General features: G+C 42.1%; 1 long non-coding RNA gene across 1 annotated transcript in view; it reads right to left on the reverse strand.

Annotated features, from left to right (window-relative positions):
- The window catches only part of LOC310706768, a 93,388-nt gene that overhangs the window by 19,817 nt on the left and 49,298 nt on the right, over nt 1-24,273 (reverse strand). Inside the window, exon 2 of the long non-coding RNA XR_014526163.1 lies at nt 10,857-11,075. This is a non-coding gene — a long non-coding RNA (uncharacterized lncRNA). The remainder of the gene's footprint in view (nt 1-10,856; nt 11,076-24,273) is intronic.

The raw sequence follows: 24,273 nt of genomic DNA on the forward strand, positions 1-24,273 counted from the left end.
CAGCTACCACGCTTATCAGACTGAGAGACATCTGAAAGGGAGAAGTCAGATCTAGTTTGGAAAGGCAGCAATGATGTTGCCAGGTGTTGCAATTGCCTGGTTCAGAATATGAATCTAGCACACTTTTAATACACACCTGTATTGCAAGCCAGGGTCATTTCTTTTCCACTCATCATACTCCAACTCAGATTATAAAACATGTCTGAAAAGCACTTGCCATTTACATTTACTTGGCTACTGCAGCAGGAGAATAGGAGCCCCCTCCCCCCACAAAAAAGGGACTGAAGCGTGAGCTGCTTAGTTTGGATCCAGACCATTTGTTTTTGTTTGGTGCATGCAAGTGTTTTGCACCCTGGGCAGCTGGGAAAGTGTCCCCCAGCTCTGTTTGTAAATGCACACACACCATTTCGGCTGGATTGCAGGGTTGATTAGAGTGGAGGTGGAAGCAGGAGTGGTTACATTCATCTGCAGCTGTTAGTATTTAAAAGTGGTGGGGCCAACAATGAGGTTGCTATAGCAGCAATAGCTTAGCAGATAACCTGAACCCAATGTGCTAGGGATCCCAGTGCTGGGTGACCAATAGCAGGGAGCCACCAGTAGCAGCCAGGTGGAGTATATATTTGGGGTGGAGATGAGGGTGTGGTATGTGTACTACTGGTAAATGTTTTATAGATGCTTAATTTATGGATCCTGTGTCCATTGTGACTTAACCTTTAGCTAAGTTTGCTCCTTTTCTTGATCAGTTTGGCCTGGGTTTTCAGGTTGCTTCCATAGATTCACTGGTGTTGTTTCATGCTGAGGACGCTCAGTCTTGGGTAAAGCATTTACAGAATGTTTAATTTATAATTAATGCTTAATTTGTGCTCCCTATTATTCCACACAGTCTGTGGGTGGGCTCACATGCTTGAGTTAAGGTTTTGTACTTCTGTTGTAGCTGGAATCTGGATGGTGTTAGGTTGATATGTGGAGATGGTATTGGTTATTGGTAAGGGGCAATACTGAACTGTGTGCTCACATGTTGCATCCTTTTTTACTGCTCAGTTGTGGCTCCTGGTGTTCATATCCCACTCTTGACCTTCCTGGGCAACACCCCTTGACTCATCTGGGTTCTGACCACATGGCAGAATTTTGTTTTTCAGGAGTTGCCAACCCTAACAATTGCCAGCCTTTTGGTTGCCCTTTTTACACCATCAGACATTTTGTAGTGACTGAGACAGTCCTTGCCTATAATGGTGTAAATAAATGACTGTGCGAGTGTGTGTGAGGTGGAGAAAAGCAGGAAAGGGAGTAGAATGTGCAGCTCACCCCATATGATGGTTTGGAAGTAAGCAGGGCATTTTTCAGCTGAACTTGCCAGACCTCAGCTCCAGCACCTCTCATGTGGGCTCCATTGCCATTATAAGAGAACGAAGGAAGGTGCTCGTTGCGAGTTCTGGCACCTCTTTTTCTAGAAAAATATCACTGGAAGTAAGTCCCACTGTGTTCAAACTAGTGAGTGTGTAGTCCAATTTAATTCCATTATGTTGTTTAAAGTGGCTTGTGGAATAGACTGGGAATTTCTAGTTAGCGCCAACACTGAAGTTGCTATGTACATGTTAATGTTTCCTGGTGTAAGTTGCAGGATATAAGAGGGCATTTCTTCGGGCAATTACATTCCCTCAAAATAATTGTTTTTAGCTGCTAACCTTTGTGTAGTTCAAAGCTCTCATTTCTTTCTCAGTACCCATTCTGATGAGCATAGTTCAGAATACATTGCCTATCATCCATAAAATGCTCTGGGGCAAATTTCTCATTAATGGCATTATTAATAATTGTCACAGAAAAGGCCCTAATAGCATCAGACGTAATCCTGGTCACATGTCTCAATCTTTATTATCAAGAGAGGGGGATGCATCATTAAGTCCCACCGACCATTTTCACGGAGCTGTACAAAGTGAAGCCCTTGCTCTTAGAAGCATGAAGTCTGGGGGAAATTAAAAGCTGTTCATTATAAATTCAGGATTCAAAAGTCTTGTTTTCAATTAATAAGGAGTGAAGAAGGACTGGGTTCATAACTTCTTTTAAGTTGGTATCATTCCCTAGTTACTGAACTCATTAAGAGATTCAAGCCTTCTGCTCATTCTAATGCACTGAATTTATGCTGAGTTAAGATAGCCCTCCCAAACTCTTGGCACAATAGTCTATCCTATCAGGGCCCTGATGTGCATATTTAGCAAACTAAACAATGTCAACATGCAATAGGACAATAGGGTTGCATCTGTCTGAGCATCCTTTGGCCCCTCTTCATCCACCATTGGCTTCTGCATCAATATGATACATTTTTCCCCGTAGACTTGAGTCCTAAGTGTGCATATCCAACATATAGGAAACCTGATCAAGTCCAAGATAAGCATGTTTACATTCTATTTGTTTAAATAGAAGAGTTAAGCATGCTCCTAAATGTATCCTGTGGACAGGTGCTTAACTTTGAGTTGGATTATTCCCAAGAACATCTCCTTGTACCTCTGATTTAAAGCTTATTTCTCATTGAGACAAATGGCCTATATGTAGATGACATTGTGTCTGCCTGTCTATTTTATTCATTTAAGAAGGTTCATAAACTGCTTACTCAAAAGATATCTAAGCAGTGTACATAAAACAGTAAGATGATTATCACTAATATGCAGATAAAATCGGCGGGATTTAAAAACTAAGTATACATAACTAAATTATGGCTTGCTGAAGTAAAAAGAAAGCTATTTAGCAGGTCTATTAAATCTGTCTAATGTTAATACGTGGGGAGCTCCAAAATATAGGTGCTGCCACACTGAAAGGCTGAAAGACACATGCAGAATCAACATTATGAAGTGCTTGTAAATGTTCAGGTTCCATAGATTGAAGTGGCTGAGCACAGATCTGCCTGAGACCATCATTAGAGAGATTTTGGGACTTTTCAGATATTCAGCTAGGGTAGAAAGTATTAAAAGGGAGTCGAATTGCAATGACAGGTTCTGCCTCCCAATTATAATTGGTGGTTTGAAGATCGAAGAGTGTCTCTTACAGATACAGATGATAAGGCAGGGTTTCTGATCATGCAGAGAGGTCTCTCTTCTATCTGTGGAACAAATGAGGCTGTTCATAACACACATTGTGCATGTTCCATCTACCCTAATTGAACATCCGAAAAACCCTACTGGGGCAGTGTGTCAAAGGGAGCAGTTGAGCTTAAAAACCTCCAAGGAGTGAGAGTTCACCACCTCCCAAGGGGGACTGTTCCACTGTTGAACAGCTCTTACTGTCAGAAAGTTTTTCCTGATGTTTAGTCGGAATCTCCTTTATTGTAACTTGAAGCCATTGGTTTGAGTCCTACCCTCCAGAGCAGGAGAAAACAAACCTGCTCTATCTTCCATGTGACAGCCTTTGAGATATTTGAAGATGCCTATCATATCTCCTCTCAGTCTCCTGTCATAGTGATGGGATAGACAAGAGATGGAAAAAATGGAAATTTTAACTACATGAGGGTTTGTTTTCTGTAAGCCAGCTCCTCAAACATCCATCTGTCTGGTTTTAAGGTGAAAGCCTTGAGACCATCACAAAGAATGATAGGCTTTGTTAGAGAAGGGAACTTGATCAGCCCACCTCATAGGATATTCAAAAGGAAAGCCATAATCCATCCAAAATAAACTTTTAAAGTCTGTGTTAGCAGGATCTCCCGCTGCTTCTATGAGAACAGAGGAAGGCAAACAAGCTTTTTGAGGAAATTGCTGAATAAAACCCAGATCAACTGCCTTGATGCTGGCTTTAAAACTATGAGAGATTTTTTCCCTGAAGAAAGTTCATAGCCCTTGTCAAGTGTTCTAATGTTAGGGTCTGAAAACAGACAAGATGGGCCTGTGGGAATGAATTCAGTGGTACCTCGGGTTAAGAACTTAATTTGTTCTGGAGGTCCGTTCTTAACCTGAAACTGTTCTTAACCTGAGGTACCACTTTAGCTAATGGGGCCTCCTGCTGCCTCCATGCCGCCGGAGCACGATTTCTGTTCTCATCCTGAAGCAAAGTTCTTAACCCGAGGCACTATTTCTGGGTTAGCGGAGTCTGTAACCTGAAGCGTCTGTAACCCAAGGTATCGCTGTGCACTAGCTCTACCCCACTCCATGAATGGAAGGCAACTGCCCAAAGTGGGGAGACTTCTCTCCTTCTGGAGCCCCCCCATCTGCTTTAGAAACCCCAAACCACTGAAGTACAGTGCTCCAACCCCTAGCTCCCTGAGCCATTCCAGAAGGACACTGCAGTCAACAGTATTGATTTGAGCTTCTTAGCTGAGATTTTCCTACCCTTACTTCAACACTCCTCCTCCAAAGGAAGCATTAATCACTCACTGGATCCATGCAAGCAATTCTATTTGGCAAGCTCTAAGAAGCTAAGATGGGTCAGCGTCAAAAGGCAGGTGATCAGCCACACTTCCCCAAGTAATTGGTCCACATCCCTAGGTGACAATAATTGAAACAGATCCAGCATCACGAGCTGCAAAGTGTTGATGCGCAATCTGTTGGGGTTTGTGTGTGTGTGTGTGTGATGACTAAATGTTTGGTTAACAATAGCACTTGATTCTGTGCATTTGCATAGTATTTATAGGCCACCTTTCCCATGGGAAATTGCTCAAGACAGCATACGTGCGGAAAATAATAATCAATTACAGTGAAAACAATACAACATAAAAGCAGGCATAAATACGAGGTATGAAAACAGCAACAGGCAATTCAAATCAATTAACACCTTTTGGTAAATACAAAAGATATTTTTAGCTGCCTTCTAATGAAGGGGTTTGAAGCAACGACGTTTCAAAAACCACAAACCTTTTGGCACTTTTCTTTCTACATTAACCCTTTTTAAAATCGTGTGCTCCAGATTCGCCACTTGGCAAAACATTGCCTGACTTCCAAAACTGGAGAGATTAAAGGAATATAATAAAAGATTGCAAACTTTAGCATAAATTATCTGGGAAGTGCTGCCTGTGCAAGCTCTCCTGAAATCAGCCAGCCAGCTAAGCACATTTTGCCCCATTGATAACAATGGGAGACTCAAGCATGTATGGTAGTATTTTCCATTGAACTCAGTGGTAATCTACAAATGCTTAACTTGGGCTGCAGCAGTGCCATTTTTTAGGGATGTCTGTTTGGTATGATATGGGGCTGCTGATGAAAACAGCATCCCTGAGCTACATTCTCCCCTCCTCTTTCAAAATATGTGTTGCTCCTGTGTCCCTGCTGCATATCAGCCAACGAGAGAAGTCTTTTTTTCTTCAATTATATTTTATTAAATTTCAACATTTTTAGCATCTATAATCAAAACACAGTTACGTCTTTTTTCTTATTTTTGTCAACTTCCCAACCCGTTTTCCGTGGAGTTGTTGTTTCTCCCCTTCTATCTATTAAATCACAACCAGAGTATAATAATCTAATTACTTCTATGGCTCATAGCTCAAATCCTGCTCATGAGTTCATCATACTACAGTATTTCTTTAAGTAGTCTGGAAAAGGCATCCATTCTTCCATAAAACCCTCATCATTAGATTATCTTACTTTTGCTGTTATTTTTGCCAGTTCTGCATACGGTAGTTCATTATCTTACTTATCCATTCTTCTTTGGTGGGAATGTCTTCCTTCCATTTCTGCACATAAAGAATTCTAGCTGCTGCTGTTGCATACATGAACAACTTCAACAGTTTTGGAGTGGGAGATTTCTGCCCCTGTAATCCCCAACAAAAACACTTCAGGGTTTTGCTTGCTTGTTTGTTATACTCATTTTAAACTTTTTTTTTATCTTGTCGGGTATACCGTATTTTTCGCTCTATAACACGCACCCGACCATAACCCGCACATAGTTTTTAGAGGAGGAAAATCCGTAGGCATGCCAACCGTAGGCATTTCCTCCATAACACGCACAGACATTTCCCCTTACTTTCTAGGAGGAAAAAAGTGAGTGTTATGGTGCAAAAAATACAGTAATTTCCCAAAATACCCTCGCTTTTTTAGAAGTCCTCCATGTATGAAAGAAAGATTCAGCTACCTGTTTACACTTCCAGCAATTGTCAGGAGCCAATGAGAGAAGTCTTTCTGCATGTTATGGAGGTGTAGAATGCAACATGGGTGCCATTTTTGGAGGATGGAGCCTGTTGCAGTTACCTCTCATTCTGCACTCGACAGTTCCATTTTAGGTTTCCAGCACTAATATTACGACCAGCACGGTGTCATTCCATCAACCCTGGAGTACAGTTTGTGACACACATTGCCAATTCTCAGCTCTCGAGGCTCCTCATTGGTATGCGGTGCAAGCACAGCACCTCTCTATAACCTTGATAAATTAAAAATTGACTTATCAATATTCAATCATGCCACCTCATTTGTCCATTCCTTTTCTGTCTGGCATTTCTAAGTTGAAATTGGCACTGGCCTAAGTAAATGGAATTAAAATTGCATATTCCCCCTTTAAAACTGAAATTAAATCAGTCTGCTACTAATGTCATCCTAAAACACCATGGTTTAGCTGAGGTGATATAATGTATAGTGGCAGATGTAATATTAACAAGTGTTCCTTTTCATTACAGCACTGGTCTTCTGGCATTTTATCAAGCATCTGATTTAATATTTCACTGGTAAAGTGAAGCAATGGCAGGTGCAGGCTGTCCAGCGTATTTTGGTATTAAAATTAAATTTGCAGACTTCTTGGTAGCTTTTATTTATGAGGCTCTATCACACAGAGAAAGGAGACTTTCAAGTTTTTGCATGCTGGCTGGTTGGTGATTTCTCACATCTGCCTCTCGCTTACCTTTTGCTTCAACTTCTCTCTCTTTTAGAATCCATCAAGTCAATGTGTCTCCATTCTAAAATCTATTTATTTTAAAGCGATTCGATTTCTGAACACAACTGCGGCGTAGTTTACTAGTGTGGAGTCATTCCCAGTTAACAATATTGGCTAAAGAAACTAAAAACATGAAGCCTGACTTGGTTTCCTCCCGTTGTGGTTTGGAACGTAAAATTATTGCATCAAGACATCTAACCATTTAAGCATCATGCTGAAGTATCTGAGCATGAAGTATCTGAGGCATGCGACTTTCAGAGCTGTCATATTTCACTTTTAAGCTCAGGCATGAAAATTATTGGAATTTGAATGGCACAATAAACATGTGGCATTATCAATTGTAAACAGTGTGCATGCATTTAAAGAGCAGAGTTTCTCTGCATTATACAAATGTGTATGATGATTCTTATTCTTTTATTTATATAGGCCATCTATCACTTTGCAATGTTACATGAGCAAAGAACAAGCCCCTATTGTGCAGTGCATTCAGTCTAAGTTTGAGACTATGGGCGAGGATAAGCAAGAATAACAGATCAGAAGAGAGCAATAGGGAGGGGGGACTGGGTAATATGGGTCTAAATGTGAAAAAATGCAGTTATATGTATTTAACCTTAATTATGGTTGAGAGCAGAGACGTGGGTGGCGCTGTGGGTTAAACCACAGAGCCTAGGACTTGCCGATCAGTAGGTCGGTGGTTCGAATCCCCGCGAAGTGGTGAGCTCCCGTTCCTCGGTCCCTGCTCCTGCCAACCTAGCAGTTCGAAAGCACGTCAAAGTGCAAGTAGATAAATAGGTACCGCTCCGGCGGGAAGGTAAACAGTGTTTCCGTGCGCTGCTCTGGTTCGCCAGAAGCAGCTTAGTCATGCTGGCCACTTGACCTGGAAGCTGTATTCTGGCTCCCTCGGCCAATAAAGCGAGATGAGCGCCGCAACCCCAGAGTCAGTCACGACTGGACCTAATGGTCAGGGTCCTTATGGTTGAGAACAGAGGGGTAAATCCGAAGGCTTTGTGGAAGAAGCAAACATTGTGTTGCGGGTGGGGGAATCAATCTATTTCAGGCCTGGGTCACTTTTGCTTGCGCCAAATTCTGCATTGATCTGCCATGTTTTTGATCTTCATGAAAACTCACATTTAAATACAATTTTCTCTCAGTTGACGCACTTCTGAACTTTGTTTTCTCCTCACAATATGCATTTTGATAATTTTGAGTGCAGAACGGTGACAAAGCGGCCCACCTCCCCACTTTACCCCGACAGCTTGGGGTAAGCTTGGGAGTCGCAGGCGGATGGCGTGCCGAATATTACCCCCCTCAGTGAGGGCATCCGGGGCGGTCTGCCCCCACTGCTCCCCTTTCCTACGCCCCTGATCACTATCTCCCTGCAGTCTGAGGGAAGAGAGGGACCAAGCACCTCACAAAGTTGTTCTGTGGGAAAGGGCGTACAGAGGTCATGATGGAGAAAGGATCAGGCCTTCACTTCTGTGCACAGCACAAAGGAATTGGATCGTTTTATATAGATGTTCCATTCATAATTCATTGCATCAAATTTGTACCATGTTGTCTAAACTCAAGCTACATTTTGCATGCAAGTTTAAAAACTGAAACAAGAATCGGTTTTGATAGGGGAGCTAACCATTCCGCGACTCCTCCTCATAGTCTAGTTTATGCTCTCATTGCAATTTAGCAAGGAAAAAATTGCTAAATTGTTGTTAATTTTGTGAGTGCATCCAGATTTTATGGTTTGGGGATTACATTAAGTATTGTTTTATTGTTCCTTTTAAAAATTAAATTTGATTATCTTTGGTTCTTATTAGTTTTACCCTCCCGGGTTCATCTATAGCAGAAATGTTCAATCTGTTCTGTCAGCACTTTGATGCTCTCTGTAGGCAGTTCCATAGACAAGTCCTTTTCACTTTATGTATTCTGAATGTAATTATTAGGGGTTGTGCATCACCTCTGTTGCTTTCCGAATTATGAGTCAGGCGGGAACAATTCAGGCAAGTTTATCACATTCCTAAGTCAAATGGCATCATTTAAAAGGCGTCTCAAAAGTCCTGAGTCACTCTGTGGACTTGGGTGCCCCCAAAACACTGCACTTTTAAAAAGCAAAACAGATTAAGCTGTCCCAGAGAATGCTCTGAGCATGAGTGAGAAAGGGCAGAAGAGGTGAGGGAAAATCTTTCATTTTGATGAACAGATCTAGGTTTTAATCAAAGTAAATCATTTCTCCAAAGCACTCCAATCACAGTTATTTTTGGGGGGGGTGGGGAAATGGTGAAACTTTGTTTTTTTTACATGCATCTAGACTGATTCAAGGCCCCCACACCCCATCAGCAAAAAAACCTTCTAGTTTATTATTTGCAAATTTAGAGGGGAATATTCTTTAGATATCGCAGAATATTTGTTCCCATGATAAATAATTAGGCCCCTGTCAATAGATCAATAATTATTTCCCCTATCACCAGGGGGTATAACATATTTACATATTCCAAAAATAATTGTTAGAGGGTCCATAACGATTTATTTTTTCTTTTTATATAAATTATGCTCAAAGCAGTTCAGAGTCTGTAAACCCAAACATCAAAATGTCAGTTCTGCAACAATTGTAAATGTGAATATGCCAAATATGTAAATACACCAAATAAATCAAAACTTTGCCTAAGGCTACAATTCTAGCCCCATTTGCTTGGGAGTAAGGCACACTGAATTCAGTAAGACTAACTTCTGGATAGACCTGATTAGAACTGCACTTATAATTGGTAGCTAACAAAATGACAACATTCAACCAAGTAAAGGGCTGAATGCTCCTCCTATGTCTCAGATCTACACAGAAGTAAATCTCATTAAGTTCAATGGGAGTCACTCCCAGGGAAATCCTAAATTTTCCTAAGCATATCACACTCAAAACATGCTTTGATAAATGAGAATGATTATCACAAAAGCAACCATGTTTAGCTAGCCAACAAATACAGTGGTACCTTGGGTTAAACACTTAATTCGTTTCAGAGGTCCGTTCTTAACCTGAAACTGTTCTTAACCTGAAGCACCACTTTAGCTAATGGGGCCTCCCACTGCCGCTGCGCCGCCGAAGCACGATTTCTGTTCTCATCCTGAAGCAAAGTTCTTAACCTGAGGTACTATTTCTGGCTTAGTGGAGTCTGTAACCTGAAGCGTATGTAACCTGAAGCATATGTAACCTAAGGTACTGCTGTATTTCTCAAACTAATCTATACCAATAAAATATCAGCAGAAAAAATGTGAAGATCAAATTGTACTATGATTAACACAAGGTATGTGCTTCAAAATCTGTCAAATAGGTGGAATTATGATAAGGCAGTGGAAAGTACATGAGAGCCAGTGTGGTGTAGTGGTTAGGAGCGGTAGATTCGTAATCTGGGGAACCGGGTTTGCTTCCCCTCTCCTCCACATGCAGCTGCTAGGTGACCTTGGGCCAGTTACACTTCTCTGAAGTCTCTCAGCCCCACTCACCTCAAAGAGTGTTTGTTGTGGAGGAGGAAGGGAAAGGAGAATATTAGCCGCTTTAAGACTCCTTCAGGTAGTGATAAAGCGGGATATCAAATCCAAACTCCTCCTCTTCTTCATCTCAGAGAGCATCAGAGAACACCAGAAAACCTCTCTCTATTTTTTCGTCCCTTTAACCGCACCCCTAGCCCCTCTCAAGGGAGTTCACCAAGACTCACGAACAATGCAGTGGTAGAGTTTGACAATCGACAGCTTTTGAGATCCCACGCCAACCAAAAGCATTACTGTCAAGACAAGAGACACAAACAAGTCTGAAGCATTCGCATTTCAAATGGCAATGGAACCAGTTGCCTTTCAAAGTGAATAATTGCATCCTAGACTTGAAAGTTCTCATACAGATTTTGCCTACAGATTTGCAGATATTTTGATGTTGTTGGGGGTGGGGAGGCGAAAGCTCTTCTTGCCAGTCATACTGGGTTTGGGAAGTGCTCAGAAGCAGTGAGAAACTCAGAACAAAGTTAAAAATGTGCCCTTACCAGTCACTTTGTCCTCACCACAGTGCGCTTGCCAGGTCATAATATATTCTCATTGTGAGTGTGCTGGTGAGCACAGTTGTTGACCTCAATTCATATGTTTCCCACCAGAGAAAAATTCTTCATGGGATGGAAAGGGATGGGCTTCTGAAAGACCCTAAAGCACATCTGAAGCAGGGCCTCTGTGCAGAGCTTTCAATGCACTGCCACATGATTCATCACCTAAAAAGAAGAAGAGTGAAAATAGAATAAATTAGGGTATATCTGCTGGAGTCTTACATTACTTTCTCCTAGATGGTAAGGAGGGACAACTGCCCATTCCTGCACTATGCAGAGAGAAAATCTACAGCAGACAATGTACAAATCTGGGAATAGGAGATCCCTTTCCTGCATCCTCATTTTTGTCTTGGAGAATGAAGCGCATTCTTTCAATTTTGTCTCTTGTTTTTAAATAACGAATCATTTCACAAGAGAGCTCCAAATCCATAATCTGTTCTTTTAAAGATGGGATGTTTTAATGTGTTTTTGCAGCTTACCCAGACCTTGTGCATATTTGCTCTGTGCCGTAAATATTACCACTGGCTTCACTCTTGAAGTGCCTATTGCTAGCAATTACTTCTCAGGAAAAATTCGGTGTAATATAAATGAATAGTATAGATATAGTTTTTTTATCTGCTGGAAACAGAGCCATGTTTCATTTTCTCATTCTCTCCCAAGTACTGCCTGGGAACTGATGGGTTTGGTCGGTATTTACTGATATGTGAAAAATTAACTTTCTATTCACTGGCTGGAATTTGCTCTGCTGCCAGGGATGGGAGATTGATGTTGGGGGAGAGTGATTAGTGTTCTGACAGTAAGACAATGGTTGCTCCTGACCCTTGCCTGGCCTTTCTTACACCTCACTGCATCCTGATCCATAGACGGAGCTGAGCTGACTTTTTCTCACTTTGTGTGGGTGCCACAGAGGGAGAGGCTGTCTGTGAGTTAGTCACCAAAGACCCTAGAACATTCCTTCCGAAAAGAGCCACCCAAGGAATGGCAATTAAGTCAGAAGTCAGACAGGTCTTTGAAAATTGGGATTAAAGGATGTTCTAACTTATCTTTGCAGCAACCAACTTCTCAGAGGTAGTCAATGAAGCAACCAAGTGGTAGTAAAGAATTTAGCTAGAGGAAAACACCTTGGAGCATAGGAGGAAACTGCTAGGGGCTGTGGGGGCTTAGAGCCCCACAATAAAACATTTGAGGGGGCTGGGCCCCCACAAAGTTGATGAGTATTCCCATTCAAATGGTGTATGTGCCCTGCATCATGTGATCGATTATGAGGGGTGGGGCTTACCTGGGCCTCCACCATATTTTATTTGTTGGCACTCCTGCCTTGGAGGGTGTATTGGGATGGAGAAGAAACTTGTTAGTTTGTATTTTTAGGCCAACCTACCTAATCCACACTTCCCCAAACAATATGTGAAGTGAAACTATGCTCTCTCTGCATTTCTCTGAATCTTGTGGTGCAGTTCTCTAGCGAAAAATTGTGTGCAAAAATGTTTATATTGAGGGGAAAGTGTGCCCAGAAATGCACATAATTGTGAACGTAACATACAAATATGTGTTAATGTTAGACAAAGTTACATACAAAAGATGTGTGTGTTGGGAGAAATGAGCACTTAAATACGGGAAATCTTTCATGAAGACTTCAAAAATGTGGTTCACAAATGTGGCGAATTGAACTTCAGAGAGGAAGAATGGGCAACTGAGAGAAACCAAAATTGACAGATCTTTCCATCCCTAAGTATGAGAAGCTGAGCACACGGCACCATTAATTTGTTTTCAAATGTCCTATCCATCATTGTAATGTTTTGGAGACTGAAGAAAGCAGGTATTAAACAAGTGTGAAGTGAAGAGACAGGCTCTGGGCAGCATATTCTGTGGGCTTAATGGCACAGATAAATGTCTTTTCCCCCATAAGATTTTATTAAAGCTTTTTCATGATACAAGAAAAGAAAAGAAACTAAATAAAAACAAAAACAGAGAAAGGAAGAGAAAAGAAAATGTAGACTCCTCTCTCAAAGGTAGCTCTTCATTTACAGAAAGTGGTGGACCCTCCCAGTTCTCACCTTTTCCCAGACTTTCGCCCTGGGAGATCTTCACTTCCTTACTTCAGGGCTCTTCCACCAACTATCCACCACCTTCCTGTGGGCCACAGTAACAGCCCAGAGCAGAGGACACCAAAGAAGAAAAAAGGAAAGGAAAGGGGAGAGAAAGACAAAAAAATAAAAAGGACTTCCAATTTTCTGTCCATCAGTTACATAAAATAAATTATTCAAAACATTTGCTCTAGGATGACATCCAACTATTCTGTTTTACATGTGAATGAGGCAGACACCTATGTAAACAAGTGTGGCTGTTGCCGTCATGCCTAGTTTGATCCTAACATATTTTTTCTTTGGGAGTTGTAGTCATCAGCACTTTCAAAGAGTGTTGGGGAGATGTTGGCTTGTTCAAGGGACTTCCAAGCAATCTCTCAAACCTAAGTCTTGTTATCTTGGTAGGGAAAACCAGTAGGTGCCGATGGCGGCCAGCTTTCTTTCTTTTCTGAGATGCTCAGCAGCTCTGGGAAAATTAAGCTTGTTATCATAATTGATCCTGGGGAGAAGGTGCCGACACGTTCATTCATTTCCATGCCGGCATACTGTGAGATGGCAAACACAGAATTATGACCTTGCACCTGGCTCGCGCAGGAGAAGAAACTGGACCCCAGGGATCTTTGCATTTTCATGCAGATACAAAAAGTCTAACAGGGGGAGATCTTAAAAAGTGATTGCCCAAGTTTAATTTTCTTTCTGAATAAATAACCTCTTCTCTCCAAAAGTGGTTCCAGGGTGCAAGATCTCATTTAATTGCATCTAGCCATGATATAATTTGTAGCGAAAGTAAAAAGGCATAAAATGCCACCCCCAACAGAATTCCTATCTTATATGAGGCTCTGCAGGTGTCAAATATGAAGCTCTTAAAGAACAAAAAGGAACCAGTAGCAATTATTCCATTTCCACACTGGTGAGATGTTGCCAGAATCCAATAGTCTTTGAAGGAGCCAGTACCTTTTAGGGGATATAAAACGTGGGTCTGTACTATCATTTGCTGAATCGCAGTAGATAACCATTGTCAGCCAGTTTCCTGGATTGCTGAAATTATTATTTTAAACCATCACAGATCTGACCTTCAGCTTTTAAAACAAATTTGTATGTTGGCGTTGGCTAGCACTAGAAGTTTTGCTTATTTGTTTTGCTTATCCTTCACTGAACTTCCTTCCATATTTCTGACTGGTACTGCATAGCAACCCCAATCCAGCTAAAAGCAGCCATGACTATGCCCAATCCAAAGCCTTGGGATATTTGAGTTGCACCTAATTTCTTCTGTTGGTTTCAGTGTGACTCGGTCACAAAGATCAGTTATCATGAGTGTGCACATACAGCGATTACATTGATAGATGTACCCCTGAAGCTTTGGACATCATATCCCAACAGTTTCATGCAGATCAGGGATTGGGGTCCCTTTTCAGCCTGAGGGCAGCTTTCCAGGGGCCAGATGCCTGATGCTGATGCTGAATGAGACGAGAGCAAAAAGTAGGCGGAGCAATAGGTTTGACCAGAGCAAAAAGCAGGCGGAGCAATAAGTTTGACTCTTACCTTTCCACAGCAGGCTACATTTCAGCTATGGAAAGGCCAGAGTTTTCTACATACAGAAGGCATTATCATGGTTTGGTGACACATTCCAGTCAAGGCAAAGCACTTGGGGAGGGTGCGGAACAGAGCCAAAGAAGAGTGTGGCAATGGGGATATCCCCAAGGGTCAGGTGGAGACATTTCACACCCCTCACCCAAGCCAGAGGTTTCCCACCCCGGTGTCGATGCTTAAACAGCATGGGGGGACAACATGGAACCCTACAGAACCCCGTAAGTCAAATGTCACAAGGATGAGCCACTGTCTGTCAATGGCACTTCTTCAAACCTACCGACCAGGAAGAATCAGAATCGCTATAAAAGAGTGATATGTGGCTTAGAAGGATATCGGTTGTTGGTTTTATCAGAAGCCATTGAGAAGTCCAGGATAACCAATAGGAACACACTCCCCTTGTGGCAAGGCCGTGTCTCTGAAACAAAGGGAGGTAGCCAGCATATCACATGAAGCTGATAAAAAGCATTCCTGGCTAATGCTGCCACTTGGTTATCCAACAAAACAGGATGCCAGAAGGATGCCCAAGAAGTGCCCCAGATGCAGTAACATATATGCAATCCAGTAGAGATGCCAGGGGACCTATTTGGTCAGAAAATTTTAAGAAAACTGACCAGATTCATGCTTCCCAGGCTACTACATGGATCAGAATGCAATTACCCTTGATTTTTCACTCTGAATTTTGTGATATATTTCTTGTGTGTGTGTGTTTAATTTACCAAAATACACATGTAAATGCTTGCATATAAAAGCAAAATTTAGTTTTTGGTTAAAATGTGTGCAAAACCCCATTTTTAAAAACATCAAATTGATATGGAAATGGGACATAACATGCAAAACTGAAAAATAAAATAAACTGATCCATCCAGATCTGTGTTCCAACCAATATTGCTTCTGTTCTCTGTTCTGGGTTCCATTTCAACTTCTCATCCACTCTCATCCACATTGGCCGCAGCTTCCAGACATCTGTTCAGAACCATGACAACTGGTCCTGGTTGCTTAGTTAAAGTAATACTGTATAGAGCTAGGTGGTATCAGCATGCCAGAGACGTCCAGCCACAAAGCTCTGGACAATCTCTCCTTCTGCCTGAAGGGCCCCGATTGTGTGAACAAGCCTTCAATTGTTGTAACATGCTGTGGAATTGCTTTTTTCTTTTTCTCTCTGGTTGTGAGATGCATTCCCTTGATGCCACTGAAACTGTTGGAGTGACAGATGATTGGAGAGATGTGCGTGTTGGGCCAGTGAAGCATTTAACTGCATTGCTGTCAAGGGAATCCTTTGTTCAATCACACACATTTTCTGCCCCATGGAGATGGAAGTTCCATAATCACCATACATGGGAATGGCACTCACACAAAAGCACCACTTTTGATGCTTATTACATATCTCAAGAAAGGCATTGCTGTGTCCATGTTGCCTTACTTCTGAAAGGAGCCATGATGATCAAAATCCCCTACTTTCCTAGATATTCTAATTCTACATCAACCACGTTCAATCTTCACTGTAGCCATTCTCTTCCATAATTTCATTTCCAGGCATTTCTTTCTCTTTTACTGCATCTTTCTTGGAGGGAAAGCATGGGTCTAATTAGACCAATAGCAAACATCTGACACCATGTTTGCCATTTCTCCCAAAGCTTGGGGAAGGTTAATTATGAATACATCCAAGGGTGAATCTTGCTGTGAATTTTGCCATCTCTACTGAAGTCTTTACTCTCCCTTACCAAAATCTCTGGGTAGAGCCTGACAGCAAAGTGTTTGAAATATGGACAGTTTGAACCTTTTCCTCTATTTTAGCTAGTGCGAGTTGGTGCGGCGTAATGGCTCAGAGATGGAACTGTGAAACTGAAACTCCCAAATTTGAATCTGGGTGCATTGGCATTGCTTTGAAAAATAATTTGTGCTTTATAAATGCAAAATAATAACAGCAGCTACTAAGCATAACCCAAGGAGGCCTGATCCTATACAGTGGTACCTCGGATTAAGAAGTTAATTCGTTCCGGAGGTCCGTTCTTAACCTGAAACTGTTCTTAACCTGAAGCACCACTTTAGCTAATGGGGCCTCCCGCTGCCGCCGCGCTGCCGGAGCAAGATTTCTGTCCACATCCTGAAGCAAAGTTCTTAACCTGAAGCACTATTTCTGGGTTAGTGGAGTCTGTAACCTGAAGTGTATGTAACCTGAGGTACCACTGTACTTAGCTTTATAGATGGATATGTGTATGTTTATGTAAAAAGTGTATATTTGATAGAGGCTCAACCTGGACAGTGCTTCCCAATTGGGGGAAGGGGGTTTCCCTTTACAAAGGAACAATAGCAAGTCAGAGAAAGAGTTTAGCCTTCTCCCAGATGTGGTACTGTTATGTATGCAAGTAAATCTAAGGCTAAAGTCTTCTCAATTTTAATGAACATTTTTCTATTGTTTTTGACACTTTTGAGAGACTGTCTGCCTATTCATTTCCATTGAGCTGTATTTCTATTCAATCGTCTTAATGTATTCTAGTGATATCATCATGTAGTAGCCAAATCCTGATAGGCTTTGTGTTGTTGTGATGTTATCAATTCACTGTTTGATCCTTGATTGAGTGGGATCAGTCATGTGACTATCTCAGGAAGCACTGGCTTTGATGGTGTTCTTACATAGCCAAACTTGAAACCGTACTGTTGTGTTATCTTCCCATTTACTATATTCTCCTTGATTGTTTAGGATTATCCATGTGACTAATCCAAGAAGGAGGAAGAAACAGCAGGCAGGATAAAACAGTGCTGAGAAGTAGCAGCAGCAGAAAGTTATTTTTAGAAAATGTTTCACAGAAATCATGACTCCCCCCCCTCCAAACTGAAGTTGGAGAATATCTGGCAGTGTTTTACTCCTATGGGAGCATCCCTATATGTAGCTCTCCTCCCCTTGGAGTTTGAGATGGTCCAGTCCTGGAAAAAGTTAAAAACCGGTTTGGTGGATTTAATTTATATTCCCCCTTTCAGATCCAAAGATTCTCACCCCCCCCCATGGTGCACAACAATATAAACAACAATTAAAACCATAAAGAATTCCACTGAGTTTATAAACTGGCCCCTAGTCATATATGTCAGCCTCTATTTAAGAACAACGATTTAGCTAAATATGCATAGCAGCTGCCCGAGTTCTATACTAGCCTGCATATTTCCAAGTTCAACTTGATGATGGATATTTAGGGACTGTGATGGGGCTGCACTCCTCAAAATCACAGAGCTTTCTTTGCAATATTAGAAATGTGAAGCTGCAGCACTGACTCCCCTGAGGGAACAGATATTCTGAGTTTGTCTGAGTCCCGTATTAGATACAGACTGCTGTCATGGACACACACCAAAGCAAGAGCCAATAGCCTCAGAAAAGAAGTTATGCTACATCAAAAGTGGGAGCTATTTTAATGGTCTTATTTTTAATACCTGTCCATATTTATTCATGGGGCTGCTGCTTCCTAGGGAACATTGCGGCCTCACAGGACAACCATTTGTTGTTTAGAATTCAGAGTTTTTTCATAGCTTTATGAAAGGACATTGTTCCCCCACCACACTTACATTGCTATGCTAAAAAGTCAACAGTCCTTGGGGTTTTATGCTGTTCTAAAGATCTTCTCTTGATGCCATGTAAGGCATCGTACTTGGGTCAGCAAACCGCAGTGTCTGTACCCTTTGTCAGTGGCTGATTTTATAGCAGCCTGTCAAGTTAAACTGTTCAGATTCAGCATGAATACTCTCCTCTCCGAATGCACATGCAGGTAGTGCTGTCTCAGTGAGCAATCTACACAAAGCACATGTTTAAACAATCACGCCAGTGGTTCCTGCATAGAAACCCTTGTGAAAAGAAGGCACATAACACCTGGCTTCTTGGTTTCTATTTTTTTGCCTGTCCTCCTTTTAAAGAGGAAGCTCATCTAACTAAAGGTGATGCCTGCAGAAGGAGATATACAGTTGTGTCTGGCCAGTTGTGTTTTTCTGCCACTTAAGTACCACATTGGGTAAAGGAAGGAAGGAAGGAAGGAAGGAAGGAAGGAAGGAAGGAAGGAAGGAAGGAAGGCTGGTTTGCCTTGTCAGTCCACATTTGGCACCACTAAGCACAGCCATATAAGTATGATTCTCCTGTTTTTGATAGCTTAATGGTTGCCTTTCCAGGGAGGGGGAGGGGTATTTTTACCCTTTTTAGATAGATCATTAACAAATGTTTAGAGAATACAGTTGTAGATATTGATAAACACAATTTGTTTCTCATATATGTATCTCCATTTATTTATTTTTTATTTAAAAATAGAATTTAGAATTTTCATTAAGTTTTCATTAGGTTCTGAAGCACATTCTGTTAAAACCTGGAAGCTCTAAGCACTAGCTAGCCTTTCCACATCCATGCTTACAGCCTTCTTAGTAGGAGTTAGAAGCCAATTTCCCTCTCAGACCGAGCACTTGCAAGCACGTTTGACAGATCCCCTCCCTCATCCAAGTCTTTTTGCTCACAACTCCTTGGAAAGCAAGGGCATCCCCCCTGTGTCCTTTAAGCATCTAGCAATGCCCCCTCCAGTAAGGAGGATTAAGGTGGGAGGAAGTGACTAGCCCAGGAGCTTCATGGCTGAATGAGGGTTTGAATCCAGACTTTGCCTATTGCAGTCCGGCATCTATCCACTTCAGCGCACTGACTGTGCAGGTTTACCTAAGCATATCATAATTACCTATGAATGTAATTATGGATTAACTGTGGAAATTGCCCGTTGGCTTTAGGGAAGTGTTCTAAGAGTGTTGTGTTTTTTTAGGAGGCCATTTACCCAGCATGCTCCCCTCCCCTCCTGTAACAATTTCTATTAGAAATTCCTCTATAAACAGCACAGAACACAGCCAGGAAGCTTCCATTCCTGGGCCATTATCATGCAATTGTTCTGATTGACACAATTCACAAACAATAATGTGTAAGAGAGTGGTATGAAGCATCATTGAAAGTTATGTGATAAAGGCGCTGTTGCGCAGGTAGCGCTGTAGTCTAAACCACAGAGCCTAGGGCTTGCCGATCAGAAGGTTGGTGGTCCAAATCCCCATGATGGGGTGATGTCCCGTTGCTTGGTCCCTGCTCCTGCCAACCTAGCAGTTCAAAAGCATGTCAAAGTGCAAGTAGAGAAATAGGTACCACTCCGGCAGGAAGATAAGCAGCATTTCCATGCACTGCTCTGGTTCGCCAGAAGCGGCTTAGTCATGCTGGCCACATGACCCGGAAGCTGTATACGGACAAACGCCAGCTTCCTTGGCCTATAGAGCGAGATGAGCGCACAACCCCAGAGTCGTCTGTGACTGGACCATAGCTGTCAACCGTCCCTTATTTGGCAGGAAAGTCCCTTATCCCAGCGCTGTGTCCCGCTGCTGTCCCTTATTGATGATGTCCCTTAAATTTCCCAGGTTTCAAAGGAAACAGCTCCTCTCCATCCCTGCCTGCCAGCCAGGGAGGAGGGAGGCTCCAACTGTGTTGCTTGGCTGCGTTGCTCACCCAATAAGGAGTCTAAGAACGACTGGGGGGTGGACCTTGCATGCCTTGTGCTGATCAAATCGGCTGCGTTGCCTGGGGACTCGCCTTTGCTCAGCGCTTCCCAGCGGAGAGGTGACAGTGGTTTTCCTTGCTACATCCCCTTTGCCGGGTTGCTGCGCTGTGGGAACCACCGCTTGAGGCTTCATTTGGCTGCTGACTGGGCTATCTGCCTTTGGCTCAGAGGGGCTCAGAAGTTGTGTTTGGAAAATCCCTTATTTTGGCTGCTGGTCCCTTATTTTCAAATCTGTAAGTTGACAGCTATGGACTGGACCTGACGGTCAGGAGTACCTTTACCTTTTTACATACATATATGCTTTTGTCACACTGTTGTCTCTGGTCAAACAGGCTTTGAAATATCCCCCAAACCTGCAACACCTATTTCCCCAGAGGTAATAATGGAGTGAGAATACTCACCATGGACAACAACTATCTTTCATACCACCTTCAAGACTCAGGAAAAAAAAATCATATGCAAGATGGAGGGCAAGTGGAAGAAATGGGTGGATGTTGTGTGAAGCAAGAAGTTTGGAATGATGAGTAGGGTATAACCTAGAATATATATCACTAATGCTGAGGAAAGAAGATGTGCAATTTGCCTGTTTCTTGCCCAGTGCCAGCGAGAAATAAGCCATGTCCTCCTTGCACTGAGGCTGACGGGACTGTAGGTAACAGCTGGCGTTTCTTCAGCTGACTTCATTCTAATATTTCTTCATCTATATTTTAAAGCACTTCGCCACTCATGAATTTTAGGTAGCGTCTTATTACTCCTTAGTTCCTCTTGAAATAATAATTCACTGGGGACAAAGTCCAACTAAAATACTGCTACATTTGGCTCATCCTGATAAAATGAAAATGAAACACTTTTGAAAGCTACAGTTACCATGATGAAAATTGATTTATTATTATTATTATTATTATTATTATTATTATTATATATATTTTGTTAAATCACGAAAACTTGCAAACTTGCCAATTTGCTTGCAGGAGAAAATTCCTCCCTGGCCCCAAATATGGCAACTGAGTGAATCATAACAAGGCACATACACAAACTCTTCCGCTCCCTCACTGTGCGAGTCCTAACAGACTGGGTGGGTGGGAAATCCCATGAAGAAAGTGGCTTACATTATGTTGCCCTGTTAAAAATGGCAGGGGCAGGCCTGGTTCTGACCCACCCACCCCCCGTGCCTGATGGACCTGATGATTGGGCCATCCCTGTAGGTCTGGCACAGCTGAGAAGGGGTGGCACCTGATATCCCACCCACCCACGGCTGCGTGGGAATAAGTAGAGCCCTTTGAGACCAGGCCGCAGCCAGCCACGGTCATAGAGAAGAGTGTCTCCTTGGCCAAAAGGCAGCACAAAATTTTCAAATAGACAAATAAGTAAATAATATGGTTAGGGAAGTCTGAGCTCTAAAGAAAGTAATTAAGTGGGCTGCTCTGAGGTCTGCATTTTTCATTCTTTTTGAGAACGGAGCCAAAGCATGGACCAGCATTGGTTAATTTGATGGATGGGTGGATAATTCCACACTCCATTTCATTTCCTTCTGGTTTGTCAAACTCACCCACCCACCTCTGGCAGATTGGCAAGTGGGATTATTAAAGGTTTAACTATTGTGATTTCCCAAGGAGGTGACCTCTTGAGTGGTGCAAGAAGTTCACCCTGCCTGGAATGAGGTGGGAGATGGTTAGCTGGGAAACTGCAATGACTGGGAAAGTGGCTCAGTCCCCATGGTAAAACGGATGCTGAAAACATCACCCTACCATCAATGTGCCATTGTAACATGGACTTGCCACTGGAAAATGGTTGAGAGCTTTGCTCTCACTCCCATCTAGGATGGAAGCTTTGGACACTATACTACCCCAGACAATGCATGGCTTATGTGTTGGGTGGCTCTGGGTGTCACCCAACATATAGAAAAAGATAATAAAACATTAAACATTTAAAAAACTTTCCTGTACAGGGCTTCCTTTGGATGTCTTCTAAAGGTTGTATAGTTACTTATGTCCTTGGCTCGGGGGTTGCATAGTTCCATACCCTCCAACATTTCTCTGATGAAAATAGGAACATCCTAAGGAAAAGTGGGACGTTCTGGGATCAGATCAGAAACCAAGATGGCTTCTGTAAAACCAGGCTGTCCATGGAAAATAGGGACACTTGGGCAGTCTGAGGCTATCTATTCAAGTGTGTGTGTGTGTGTGTGTGTGTGTGTGAGAGAGAGAGAGAGAGAGAGAGAGAGAGAGAGAGAGAGAGAATAAGATGAGGGTTCCCCCTGCCTTTTTTTAAAAAATAAAATCTTTCTTAGCCACCACTTCTCTAGAATATAATCTTCAGACTCCATTGTTCACTTAGCAAAGGTGACATGGAGGGTTCTTTTTGCTCCTTCAAAAATCCTTCCCTACCTTCCCTTTCCTTTTAAGTTAACTTCCCCCACAAGCAAGCAAAAATAAATTAATTAATAAAGCTAACTAGCTAGCTAAGGGAACCATTTTCCTGTGTTTCGAAAAGATTGCTTTTGGTGAAGGCATTTAGCTGAGAGAGATGTGGACTGATAGCAGAGCAAGGCCTTAAAAAAGCACTGTTGGGATAACAAAGAAAGTGCAATCAGCTTGTCAATAGAAGCTGGATTCGGATTCAGCCAGGTGACAGAAATGGATAATAGACAAGTGCTCCGCAGATGAAATCCCATGAAATATTTGGTTTAAAGTGCCCCCTAGTGGTTCCATTAATTTCCTGTTGTCTAATTGCAACATTACTGGAATGGCAATTTTTGCTCTGCTCTCTCTTGCTCAGCACAAAATGTCAAATTTATTTCAGAAGGAAAGGATTGCAGCTGTTCTACATTATGAGCTTTTCAGGTAACTCCCTCCCCCTTTGCCCATTTTCATCAGCAGTGGCAGTGAGAAGTATACAGAAAACACAGTTATTTAAATGCTGTCTCGGTAAAGGTTCTGTTCTATAAGTAGCTGAATTACTCAGCCATGCTTGCAAAAGGATTCTCTTCTCCTTGCTTAATAAATTGTTATTTTGAGTTGCCTTTTCCTCCTTCCTATGCTTTACTGTAAAATGGTTCTTGTGCCATAGGCACATTTATGTGGGTTGTTTTTAATCTGTTTTCATGGTATCTGTGTGTCTGACCATGTCAAGTCCTTGTGATAATCTCTGCTTGTCTTCTCTGGTGAATGTATTTTATATAAGTCATTTCCTTCAAAGTAGGCCATTTTAAAAAGGGGAATCGCCTTTGGGTCAATTTTAAGCGGATAACACGATCTAGGAAGACATTTCACATGAAGTATCCTAAGACTACAGTTGTTCACCCAGTTCTCTGAAGGGAGTTATTTGATACTTAACAGAGTTATATGAAAAAGATAAGTCTCTGCCCCACGGAGTTTACACATCAAATCAGTGTTCAGTGTTTCCATTACAGAAGAGGTAGCATCTTTTTCAAAGGACCACATCCTTTAAAAAGTATTTCATTTAAGCCAGCAACCCTTCCTGCTTACTAAGACTCTTAAGTAAGTGTTGCAGAATTCTTCATGACTTGCTCCCAAGCAAGTTAACATGAGACTGCAGCCTTTGATCCATTTAGACAGAGGCAAATTTAGGGGAGTGTGACTGGTTTGATCGCACTCAGCACAGCGGACATTGCAAGTATGATGTAGAATGGAGTGCAGGAGGCAGAGCAGCGGTGAATTTTGGCATTGCACAGGGGCTCTGCTGAAATTTGAGACCAGTTAGATCAACAGGACTGAAGTGCTTAAACGCTGCCTGTATTGTCCAGGGCAGCATGCTGTCTTTTTCTAGGCAGGAACATTTGGATCCTTAAGTAAGAACATAATCACTATAGAAACTGCAGCAGAAACTCTGACTTATACACAGTGCCATTCTAGGAGGAAATGCTAGCTTAGGGAGATACAAAAATAAAGCCCCTTTTAAAAGAGGATAATATTTGAAAGGAAACACCCGTTATTCTGGGGCTTTTGATATGTCAGTTCCTCTGTTCCTACAAAGGCAGTGTACGTAGATACAATCTGCAACGTCTGCATGAATCATTGTGGGCCATCATTCTGCTTCTGAAAGGGAACTTTCTTCTCCCCACTCCTTTTTTACTACCTCAGTCAACACATAAAAAAATATTTATTCTGACTAAAA

The sequence above is a fragment of the Podarcis liolepis genome, assembly GCF_965112155.1.
Source record: "Podarcis liolepis genome assembly, chromosome: 5".
Classification (NCBI taxonomy): domain Eukaryota; kingdom Metazoa; phylum Chordata; class Lepidosauria; order Squamata; family Lacertidae; genus Podarcis; species Podarcis liolepis.